This window comes from Crocodylus siamensis, chromosome 1, assembly GCF_052110815.1.
Source record: "Crocodylus siamensis isolate JL-2025a chromosome 1, ASM5211081v1, whole genome shotgun sequence".
In the NCBI taxonomy this organism is placed as follows: domain Eukaryota; kingdom Metazoa; phylum Chordata; order Crocodylia; family Crocodylidae; genus Crocodylus; species Crocodylus siamensis.
In genome coordinates, this window is record NC_143395.1 from 21,413,504 (window position 1) to 21,425,776 (window position 12,273).

The following is a 12,273-nucleotide window of genomic DNA, read 5'->3' on the forward strand; positions in this document are numbered from 1 at the left end:
CTACACCTTGGGTAACTGGTGGAACTCATTGCTACAGGAGGTTGTGGAGGCAGACGATGTAACCAAGTCTAAACAAAGGACTAGACAAATTCATGGAGGACATGTCCATTGGGAACTGTTAAAAAGAACAGTTCAGGATGTTCTCTGACATTCTTAAACCAATGATGGTTGTTGCAAGGAACTCTGTGATAGATAGATAGGTAGATAGATTACATATTCTATTAATATATTTTCCCTATGAAGCATTTCCTACTTACCAGTGAGTGTATCTACACATGCAATTAGTATGTAACAATAAACCCTAGTGCAGTTCATACTGGATTTTATTGCTCCCGGGTGCAGCATTTACACATGCATCTGGGACCACAGCATGTTGAGCAGGGATGGAGCAGCCTCAGCTGGCAGGGGGTCCTGGAGGTCAGCCTGCCACTTGGGGCTGCTCTGACCAGGCTCAATGTGCTGTGGACAGGCTTTTTAGGATGCAAGGGTGCTATAGTGCAGGGCTAGCCAGCAGGCAGCCCCTGCACTGAAGCATTCTCATCCTCCAGCCAGTCCCATCACAATCTGTGCACTTCATTACATGCAACTACTCTGCTGTAGAATAGTACTTGCCCTGGACAGCATTATCCTACAGGGGACCTAATTTTTTACTACACCCTAATGAGGAGCACATGCAGACAGTGACACTTGACTGAGGAGCTAATTAGTCCACTCTTTAAAAAATGGTACTGGGGTGATAAACCAAGTGAAAGAAATCTGAGATTGACTGGGACAGGGAGGAAGAATGAGGGGTTGGGGGAGAAAGAATGTGATGGAGAAGAAATGGTGGGGGTAGGACTGGGGGAAAAAAGAGGAAGATGAGTCTTTGAAACCCTAGAATCATAGTCTTCAGAGACATTGTAGGAACCCAGAATTCCTGAGTGTCACCATTTTTCTATGTTTAGCAAATATCTGTGAAACCCAGTCGCAGTTGAGTAAGGATGGGTGACCAGACTAAGCTCCCAGGTACTGCCTAAGAGCAGATGGGTGCCAGAATGGAGTGGGGGGTGCCTCACCCTTCTCTTCCCCCCCCTCTGCCTGCACTTTCTGGCTGCAGTCCCTGCAGGAAAATGGTACTTCTGAGGTATGATGGCACTCTGAATAACATAGTTCTGTAAAGAAGCAATGGAGTTCCTGAGAAGAGACATCCCAGATAGTATAATGAGGGCTTTCCAGAAGCTCAATAGGTAATTAGGACAAGGTTTACATAGCACGCAGTCATTAGGGCATTGAACCACACATTGAACTATGAAGAGAAAATAAAATATTAAATAGTTGCTTCTTAAGTGAGCCCCATCCATTCAAGTGCACCGAGTCAGGGATTATGTGGTAAAACATAGGATTTTGTTCCTGCCTTTTAGACTGCATTATAAAGCATGCATCAAAAGTGACAAAGTTAAGGCTACACAAGTAACATTAAATCTGTTATTTACTAACTTTCAAGTGCTTGCCCTTACATGAGAACAAGATCCTGAAGAGGGGAATAATGGGCATGTCTACATGTGCATTTAAGTGTGCCTAAATTTAATACACATTAGCTTAGGTTTAGGCAGGCATCTACACATGCAAGTATTAAAGAAACAAAATTGTTTGAATAACATCTTTGATGAGGCTTTTATCTTCCTCCTAACCTACATTATATCTTCTACTCCCAGCAGCCCAGTCAGCTACCTTAGAGGCCTGGAGGGTATTCTGAGTAATCTGTCCCAAGGCCTGGTGGTTGCAGTGTTTTGCTAAGAAGTAGGAGATATGAATACAAACTCTCTCTGGGTGAGAAGGTTCTGAAACTTGCCCCCTCCCCATTTACCCTAAGGGCAAAATTCTGAGGGATTCATCCCCAGGAATTTTCACTTAATGCTTTCTCATGATGAAGAGTTGAAAAAGAAAAGTAATTTAACACCTCATTGTCTGGAGTAGGGAAAAAGAATCTTTTCTTTTACTTTTAATTTTTTCTTAACATCCATCATTCTTAGGAAGCCTTCTTACTCTCTCCATACCAGGAGTTTTTCATAACTACCCTTTCCAGAACTATATTTTCTGTGCCTTGGCTTATCCTTGACTTTTTTATACTGAAGATTCCTTGCACTAGGGCATTATTGTAATAACTACCAAACTGCCCATCAAGAATGCCAACGGGTGGGCAGGGATGAAGCCCCACATCTGGCCCCGTGCCCCCCATGCCACTCCAGGTCTGGGCCTGCTTTACACCCCATGCTGGTACAGGTCCAGCCCTGCTCCACCCCACCTGCCACTTTGGGTCTGGCTGTGCTTCACCTCCCCCCCACCGCTGTGGGCCCAGCTCCACTCTACCCCCTGCCTTTCTGGGTCCAGCCCCGCTCCCCCCAGCCACCCACCCTCCTGCCACTCCAGGTTGTCCCCACTCCACCCCCCTGTCTGCTTCAAGTCCCACCCTACTTTATCCCACCACTGCAGCCCCACTCCATCCCTCACTGGTCTGAATCTAGCCCCACTCCATCCCTCCCTGGATGCTTCAGGTCTGGCCCCGCTCCACCTGCTTCCCTCCACTCTGCATCCACCTGGTCTGTGTCTGCCTCCCTTCCTCCCTGCCTGCCATCTCCCCATCCCTGCCAGCTATTTAGGGGTGGTGTCAGGGTGGAGCAGCTGGGAGATGCTGCCACAGTGATCCATCCCTTTGTCCTCAGACAGGGAGGTGTGAGGAAGCCCTGCTGCTCAGATGTCCACGGTGTATTTGCCACTTCCACAAACCTCCCTGGCAGCAGCTCAAACTTGGGCTCGCATAGACAAGACCGCGCAATCAATTGCTGCCCACCCTCTCAGCGGCACATGCACAGTTGCCCAAAAGTGTTATGGACAGGCAAACACACAGACAGTCACACAGATAGACACTCTAAGCCTTTTATTATATTAGAATCATAAATATATCACAGGTATAGTCTTTACCTTTTTCTCTCTCTTTCACATGACTAAGAGGAAGGAAACCTTGCCTAATTTCTAGTTTGGATTAATCCAAGTCTGCAGGAATTATTTGCAGCTTTATTTTCAGAAATGTGTGGTATTAATGTATCCTACATTTATAATAATTTCTTTACTTTGTTTGTAAAATCAGAAATATTTGTGCCTTCAGAGTCACTCCTTATCCACTTTCTATGTCACTACCAACTTTTTATCTAGAACTGAAGACAAGAGTAGATACATAGGGCCCTATTCTTCATTGAAAAGGAATAAGACTGCCAGCTGACATTAATGGGAGTTACTCAGCTATAGGTGTGGGGGAACAGAGCCTACAGAGTCCATTCAAACAAGCAAAGCACCTCATTCCTTATTAATGTCAAGCATGTCTGAGATGATATGATGCATCAATGATTATTAGAAAAGACCTGGTTAAACTAGTTCTACCAGAAAAAAATTGCATAGCAAATAGAAACACCAAACAATTCATCCTGAAACTCATATTTAAGGGAAATTATCTGCTGATGTAGACTAGTGCAGGTTCACTGAAGGCAAGTATGAAATCAAAAGAACATCCATCAGTTTATTACAGCAGATAATTCAGCCCCTTATTTCCTTAATATCATAATTATTACTTTTTTACACAGCATGTATCTGTGTGATATATGGAAATAGGTATTATAAAGCATGTACTCGCACATAATACTACTGTATATAGTCATACTTTTATTGCATGGTATTATTTGACTTTTGTTACTGAAAAAAATCACATTAAGGAAGTAAATAAAAATGTTAATGTATAGACTATGTGGAAACCAGCCCAAGACCTTGCAGCTCCTTTTATTTTGGGGAATCATAATGAACGGTATCTTTTAATTCATGGGCATAGATTTTTATATTAATAAAATGAAAGAACTGGAAGCATATCATGCAAAATAAGTGAAATCCCTAGACAAAACAGCACAGAACAGTTTGTATCTTTTAAAGTTGTAGAAAACAAGGTCATAATGTTGTGATAGATTGTGCATATAAAATAGAGGAGAATTCCTATAAAAGCAAATTTTAGTGGAAGTACAAACAAAAATATAGTTAAATAATGTGTTAAACAGTAGTATAAAAATGCATGCCTCTGGAATACTTATATATTGACTATTAGGTTAGATAGTGGAAATGTAGGGATTCTACCACAGTCCTATGCTTCTTGGTACCAATGGAATTGGCAGAACATACATACTTTGGGTGAAATCTCCCTGTCCACACTGGATGATCCCTAGATACCAATACCTAGATACTCTACATAGCATACCTGGATGATCCCTAGACTTATTCTGCAAGACATGCTTCCAATTTTTTCATTTTCTTACAATAAAAATCTCTGTCCATGATTTAGAAGGTGCCCTTTATTATGTCTCCCAAAATAAGAGGTGCTTCAGGGTCTTGGGCTGGTTTCTAGATAACATTTTTATTTATTTTCCTAATACAAATGCAATTATTTTAAGGAGTATTCTATTTATCAAAAGGATGACTTTGGGTTGGCACTTGATGTGTTCAATTTCTTTTCTCATTGATGCCATTAGTACTGAATACTGAATACCTTACACTGAAAAAAATGGCCAACTATCTCCTGCCAGAGTGTAAGAATTGCCATTTACTTGGTCAGACCATTTTTCCTAGTATCCTGTATCACCTTGTGGCAGAAAGTGACTGACAGGGAAAGCAAAGAGGGTATGACCTGGGTTTTTTCCACTGTCTGTCCCGCTTGCAGCCTCCAGAATTTAAGGTCTAGGAAGTTTCAGTTCAGAGTATACCCTTAGCTCCCATGCTCAATAACTACTGATGTGCTTTTCCTCTCAGAATTTGTCCAATCCCCTTTTTGCCTGGAATAGTACATGAAAATAGATGCTCTTTTTTTTTACTTGTTTGAGACCCACAACATGGAGGTGGACCAATTTAGGGAGGGGGACTGGTGCAAGTTTTATATAGGAAAGTATAAAATGGATGAGCAATCATTTAAAGCTGTATGGCAAGATAAGAATTCCTAAAAAACATCTAGAATTCTAATAGTATCTCTGGTTTTATGGATCTGGAAAGGGAGTTTAATAAAGTGAGTAAAAAGATGCCAACAACAAAGCTGAAGAAATATGATGTGCCCATGGATTTAATATCTATGGTATATGTCATAAATAGATTATCTAAAAATGCATTTAAACTTGCTTTAGAATAATAAGTGACAATTAATCTCTATGAGGTGTTGCTCTGTCTTCTATGGCTTTTCATGTTTTTGTTAGACCCCGACACCATGTGGCAACCAATGACTAGGGAGACGACAGTCTAATTGCTCATCGGTCTTGTTACTCATTAGCCAGAGGAGACAGGGAGCAAACATCAGCACACATTGCTCACAACAGCTTTATTCAGAGTGGAGACAGCTTCAGGCGAGCTCCCTCACAGACACACAGCCCGTGAAACCAGGGGGGCAGCAATGAACAATAGTTTTTTCCCATATTTAAACACCTTGGTTTATGCTCATTACCATTCAGTCTACCCTTGCCCCTCCTATGTTCTACCCATTTCTCCTTCCATATCAAGCTCTGCTTCTGTTTACTATTTGCTTCATTAGCATGGACTTGCCTATGCATTTTACTCATTTACATGTCTTTTTGCTATCCGCACATGTCTAAGCTGTGACTCCTGCTCTTTGGTCAATGGGTGGACTTTGACCAAAACCTGGAAGCTTCTGGAGACTTCTTCACCAATCACCATTCACCTTTTTGCTTATGTTCATCTTGGTTACATGTTATCTTCCACATTCCAATCTGTTTTTTCTGTCCCATATTGTACCATCTTCCACATTCCTAAAAGGTCACCTCATTCACATCACACAGACTCACACAGATTCACTTGCTGCTTTTTCTCAGAAAAAATGGTTGACATAGTTAAGATGGTTACTTAGCATAAGCAAATGGCTGGCTTAGCTATTATTCTGCCTTGTGGTCAGCAGCTCTGCTAGGTCACAGGTCATGCCTTTATTCAGCTGCAAATCCAGTGCTCTCTAAGATCCAAATATTGTCACCCTAACAATTTTATCTTTCATCTATCTGATGTTTATATTAATGTTTGGAAGATGATGCCATGTTCTATAAAAAGATACATGAAGTGATAGTTTGAAATTAAAACATTAGGTTACAGATAGTTTGCAATGTGGCTCACATACCAACATAATTTTGGTGGTATGGACTCATACAAAGGAGAAATAAGAAGGACCTGCTGAAGAGACCCAAAGCAGGAAAGGTATCCAAAGGCAAGCCAAGGAAATGATGGATGGTAGTATTAAAGATGGGTAGTAGATGAATCTCAATGTTTAAGCATACTGTCATAGAGAAATAGGGATGGAAGGGCCCTCTGCAGGTCTTGTCCACCCCTACTTGAAGCAGGATTATCCCTAGCAAAATAATCCCATACAGACGTAATCTAAACTCTACAGAAAACTGCCCTCAACCTGACACAACATAGACCTAACACCCTAATGTGCCATGGGTAAATCAGGGGGACCACGGCAGCTAATGTCCTGTTTCTATAAAATGTTGTCCATATGTTGTCCAAATATTGTCCATGTTGTTCATGCTCAAAAGGTGTGAAGGTGAGGGCCATGATCCCTGCTACAGATGAAGACGAAACACCCCATAGTTCATAACAACATAACTATGGGGTTAAATTCATTCCTGATCCCAAATATGGTGATTATAGATTAACAGAAAATTAGAGTTGGAAGGGACCTTAGGAGATCATGTAGTCCAACTCCCTGCTCAAAGGAGGATTTACCCTAACTAAATCATCCCAGCCAAATCTTTGTCCAGCCAGATTTTGAAAACCTCCAAGAATGGAGCTTCCACCACCTCTCTGGGTAGTCTGTTCCAATGTTTAACTACCTTCCTAATGAGAAACTTCATCCTAATATCTAACCCTAAATTTCCCTTGCTGCAACTTAAGACTGTTGCTCCTTGTCCCGTCATCTGCCACCACTGAGAACAGTCCAGCTCCATCCTCTTTGGAATCACCCTTCAGGTTATTAAAGCCTGTTATTAAATTCCCTCAGTCTTCTCTTCTCCAGACTAATGAAGCCCACTTCCCTCAGCCTCCCCTTATAAGTCATGTTCCCTAACCCCCAAACCATTTTCATTGCCCTCTACTGGATGCTGTCATTTCTATAGTGGGTGGCTTATAACTGGACACAGTATTCCAGATGTAGCCTCACCATGGCTGCATGGAGGGGAATTATGACTTCCCTTGATCTACTGGCAATGCTCCTACTAATGCAGCCCAGTATGCCATTAGCCTTCTTGGCAACAAGGTCACCATGTTGGCTCATATTCAGCCTATTGTCCACTGTAACCTCCAGGTCCTTTACTGCAGAGCTGCTCCTTAGTTAGTCAGTTCCCATCTGTATTGTTGCATGTGATTGTTCCATCCTAAGTTCAGGACTTTGCACTTGTCCTTATTGAAACTCATGAGATTTCTTTTGCTCCAATCCTACAACATGTCACTGTCTCTTGGAATCCTAGCCCTACTCTCCAGCATATCTGCTACTTCAACCAGCTTGGTGTCATCCACAAGCTTTCTGAGGGTGAATTCCATACAAACTTCCAAGATGTTAATGAAGATATTGAACAAAACTGCCTCAGGACTGACCCCTTGATACTGGCTGCCAACTAGATATTGAGCCATTGATTAGTACCCTTTAAGCCCAATGATACAGCCAGTTTCCTATCCACCTTACAGTCCCTTCATTCAGCCCAGACTTCCTTAACTTGCTTTCAAGAATGTTGTGGGAGACCATATCAAAAGCCTTGCTAAAGTCAAGGTATATTACATCCATTGCTCTTCTTGCATGCACAGAGCCAGTTATCTCACCATAGAAGGTAATCAGGTTGGTTAGGCGTAACTTGCCATTGGCAAATCCATGCTGACTGTTTCTTATCACCTTCTTCTCTTCCAAGTGCTTAGAAATGCATTCCTTCCTCAGGTACTGGCTCCATGATTTTTCCAGGGACTCAGATGATGTTGACTGGTTTGTAGTTCCCTGGATCCTCCTTCTTTCCTTTTTTGAAGATGGGTGCTATAGTTTCCATATTCCAGTCATCCAGGACTTCTCTCAATCACCATAAGTTTTCAAATATAATGGACAGCAGTTCAGCAATCATATCAACCAACTCCCTTAGCACCCTTGGATACATTGTGGCTAGCCCCGTGGACTCATACACATCCTTCTGGTCTAAATAGTCCCTAACCTGTTCTTTCACCACTGTTGGCTGGTCACCTCCTTTCCAAATTATGTTGCGACTTGTAGTAGTCTGGGAGCTGACGCTGCCTATAAAGGCTGAGTTAAAAGAAGCATTGAGTATTTCTGCCATTTCTGCTTCTTTTGTCAGGTTGCCTCCCCCACTTAGTAAGGGACCCACACTTTCCCTGATTTTCCTCTTTTTTCTGTCACACCTGTAGAAACCCTCTTTTTTAAACCTTCATGTTCCTTGTTAGCTGCAACTCCAGTTGCACTCTTTCCTGATGTCGTGCTTGCATGCCTGAGCTATACTGTTATGCTTCGCCCTGGTATTTTGTTCAAGTTTCCATTTCTTGTTAACTTCCTTTTTGTATTTAAGCTTGTCAAAGATCAAAGTCTTTGATTTCAGATGCCGATGGCAAAAGGTCAAATGGCAAAAGGTCAGAAGCTAACACAACAAACTCTATAATTGTAATTTATGCCTCTGTATTAACAGTGCTGCATATACAAACCCCTATCTGTGCCTCATTTCAAATTACTTGAGTTTTCATACAAAAGAGAGAAACTGACCTTGACAGCCCAGCACAAAAGATAAAGTACCTATAGTAACGAGATTAGCTGACAACAGGCTTTTGAATGAAGTCCCATGTGCAATTTACCGTAAATTCCAGCAGGGGGCTTTTATTATCCTCCCCCTACTCCCACGAGCTGACTAAAGCAAAATCCCTGACATTTGTTTGTAGGGGCAGGGGTGGAGGCTGGGGCTGCTATGGGGGAGGAGAGGCAGGGGTTGCCTCTGAGGGCAGCAGGGAATTCTGTGGTCAGCTGGGCAGCACAGGGGCCAGTGTCCATGCTTGCAGGGGTTGAGTGGCCATAAAACACTACCTGAAGGGGAAGGAGGGGGAAGGGGGACTGTGGCCAAGCTGTCTGGCCCAGTGCAGCAGCCCCATCCCAGGGCTGGCAGTGTCACAAGCCTCCCCTCCTCTTCCCTCCAGCCTGCACTGGGGCTGGACATACTCTGCTGCTGCCTGCATGAGGTAGAGCCATCACACTCCAGCCTGGGCAGGATGAAAAAACTGTGGCCCCTCTGGCAGGGTTGAGAGTGGGGCAGGGGGCTGCTGGGTTGACAGTAAAGGGCACCAGCAGGGCAGGGAGCTGCAGGTCAGGAGTAAAGGGCACCAGCAGGGCTGGGAGGGAAGGGGGATGGGGGTTGAGAGTAAGGAGCACTGGTAGGGGGCAGCAGCTGCAGATCAGGAGTGAGGGGCACTGAGGGGTGGTGGGGGGGCTGTGGGTTGGGAGTGCAGGGCACTGGTAGCACCAGGGGGCTGTGGATAGGAAATGAGGGGCACCATCATGGCCATGTTGGGTGGGGGCACAGCACTGTGGTTTGGGAGTGAGGGGTACTGGAAGTGCTGAGAGAAAGCATCGGGGCTGGGCGGAGGGTCTGTGGCTTGGCATTGAGAAGCAACAGAATGGGCAAAGGCAGGTCACCAGCATGTCACTGCCCTCCCCACCCTCATCCTCCCCTTGCGTGACAGGACTACAGTTCCCAGCATCCCCCAGCTGTCCAGCCTTGGAACAGTTTCCATGGAGACCCTCAACAGACCAGCAGATCACTGTCTTTTGTGGGGACTCTGGGTGCATAGTGTCCCTTCTCAATCAGGCCAGGCAGTGGAGAATTTCTTAACACTTGTGTGTGTGCTCCTACAAATCTCTCCAGTGCAATAAAGTTGAATGTTCATCTGTCTGTCTGCCTGCCTCTGGGTGGGATGGGTATGGGAAGGGAGGGGAAGAAAACCCCTCAGCTTCTCTTGCTCCCAGGATAACAAAAGAGATGGAGCTCAGCCTGAGAAGGTGCTAATTGCCCTCTTTGAAATGTAAAGCATGCTCTTCCTGCTTTTCTTAGCTTCTTCACTGCTCTGTGCTCCATGGCCACAGAAGTGAGCAGCTCCTGACTGCCTGCAAAAAGCAATACCTGGTTGGCTCACCCCTGATTGTGCCTGTTGAAAAGTAAAAGCTAAGTTGGGGGAAGGGGAGGTTACCTTAAGAGTCTGGAAATGCCCATGTTGGATCAGTTCAAATTCTCTCCCTTGAGAAGATGGAGTGAGAAAATGTCACAGCATATTTTCAAGAGATGCAATTTTCACTCAAAATGTAGTTCTGCTTAATAAAATCCAACTATGGTCTATGGTCAGAAGTTTACTTGCACATATACCAAAGAAAAACTCTTCTCAATAATATTTCTAGCTTGACAGTTAGGAGTAAGAGCAAGAATGTGTACGAATAGCGCAAGAACTTTCAGGAGAAACTTGCCCCCAGAAGATTTGCATCTTTTGTTTCCTGACCATCCAAACTTTTGCTTGTCTGAACCAAATGTCTCTCTCTCCTGTCATTAGGTTATAACTAGTACCATATTACAATCTGTACCAGATTTAGGTTTAAGCTACTTACAATACATCTTAGGGCCTCATGATATGAGAGGCCTATAAATAATAAAAAATGTACTCAAGTGGATATCAAGTTTTATAATAATCAGTTGGTAAATAAAGGAGATATGAAAAAATGACTCTCTAAATATGGACATTTTAATTCTAATATGACAAAATATACATATATAAGGCTCCACAGTTATATATATATATTTGTATATATTCAAATATAAAGCTTTCATATGCATTTTTTATATGTCTTTTCTGTAAGAATAATAAAGTATTATTTTTATTGCACGGGGCCTCTTAAACTGGACATAGTTTAGGGCATCATCATGTCATAATCCAGCACTGATTACAATTCTCCTAACTAGGAGCAGTGCTACCTTGAAATAGTACCACATTTTCATCTTCCTCTTTTTCAAGGTATGTACATTGCAGAGACTTGAAAAAAATATATCAGGACAATTGGACCAGCTGAGTTCATCATCTTTTTCCCTCCCACATCCCCTTAGGAAGATGAAAATCACATTGGTCTTACAATACCACAGAGCATTAAAGACTCAAAACAATGTAACCTTTCTACTTAAAAGCTAATATGTAGAATTCAATCCTTTTGCAAGGATGGACTCCATGTAGAGTCACAAATATTTGTTACACATGGTATACAACAGAAGAGACTGTCTGCCCATCAAATCCAATCTATTTCAAAAGTAAGAAACAATGTCAGATGATCCCAATTATAAATGAATCAAACTGTACCCAAAAAGAAGTTGCATTTTTTACCCCTTCTACTGGAGTCTGCTCCAGAACCTCACTATTTTGATAGAAACTTTCTTCCAATCCCCAGTTTAACTTTATTCATAGCCAGGTAATACACATTTCTCATTGTGCCAGTATTGGAATGGCAAATACATAGTTGCTTTTTCTACATCTGAAACAAAGCCTTGTTTGGTTATATCGTTTACTAGATTAGTCTTATAGTTGCTATAAATGTTAGGAAAACTTTCAGGCTCAAAATACTTATTCTCAAGCTTGGGAAAGAGGTAGATAAAATTACCATAAATACCAGGTAAAACAAGGACTTCAGTTTAGTTGCACCATAAAAATGAGAATGTGCCCTTGATAAAGACTGTGTTAGGATTAACAAATACCTGCCTTATGTTACAGTCTGCTCATGATAGAAGGAAATATATATTTAATTAAATCTTCTAAGTATGGGCCTTGCAGATGTGGCAAGAATGCAACAGGAAGGTATTTTCAATATGCATGTGGCTATAAGAAAACCCCTAGCAAACATGTTAACATCAGGAGTTCTCTCTGTTTATTTAATTTAGCTACATGCAGTGTTCTTTTGGGGTTTTTTTTTCCCATGTAGGAGGAGTTATTTATGAGGGAGATAAGGAGAACAAATATATTAGACGAGAACCTGATGGTGTTTAACACTGAAAAATGCAAGGTTCTCCACCTTGGGAGGAAAAACCTGCAGCATCCTTATAGGCTCGGCAGTGCTACGTTGGTTAGCACTACAGAAGAAAGAGACTTGGTGGTCATCATTGACCACAAGATGAACATGAGCCTTCAATGCGATGCTGC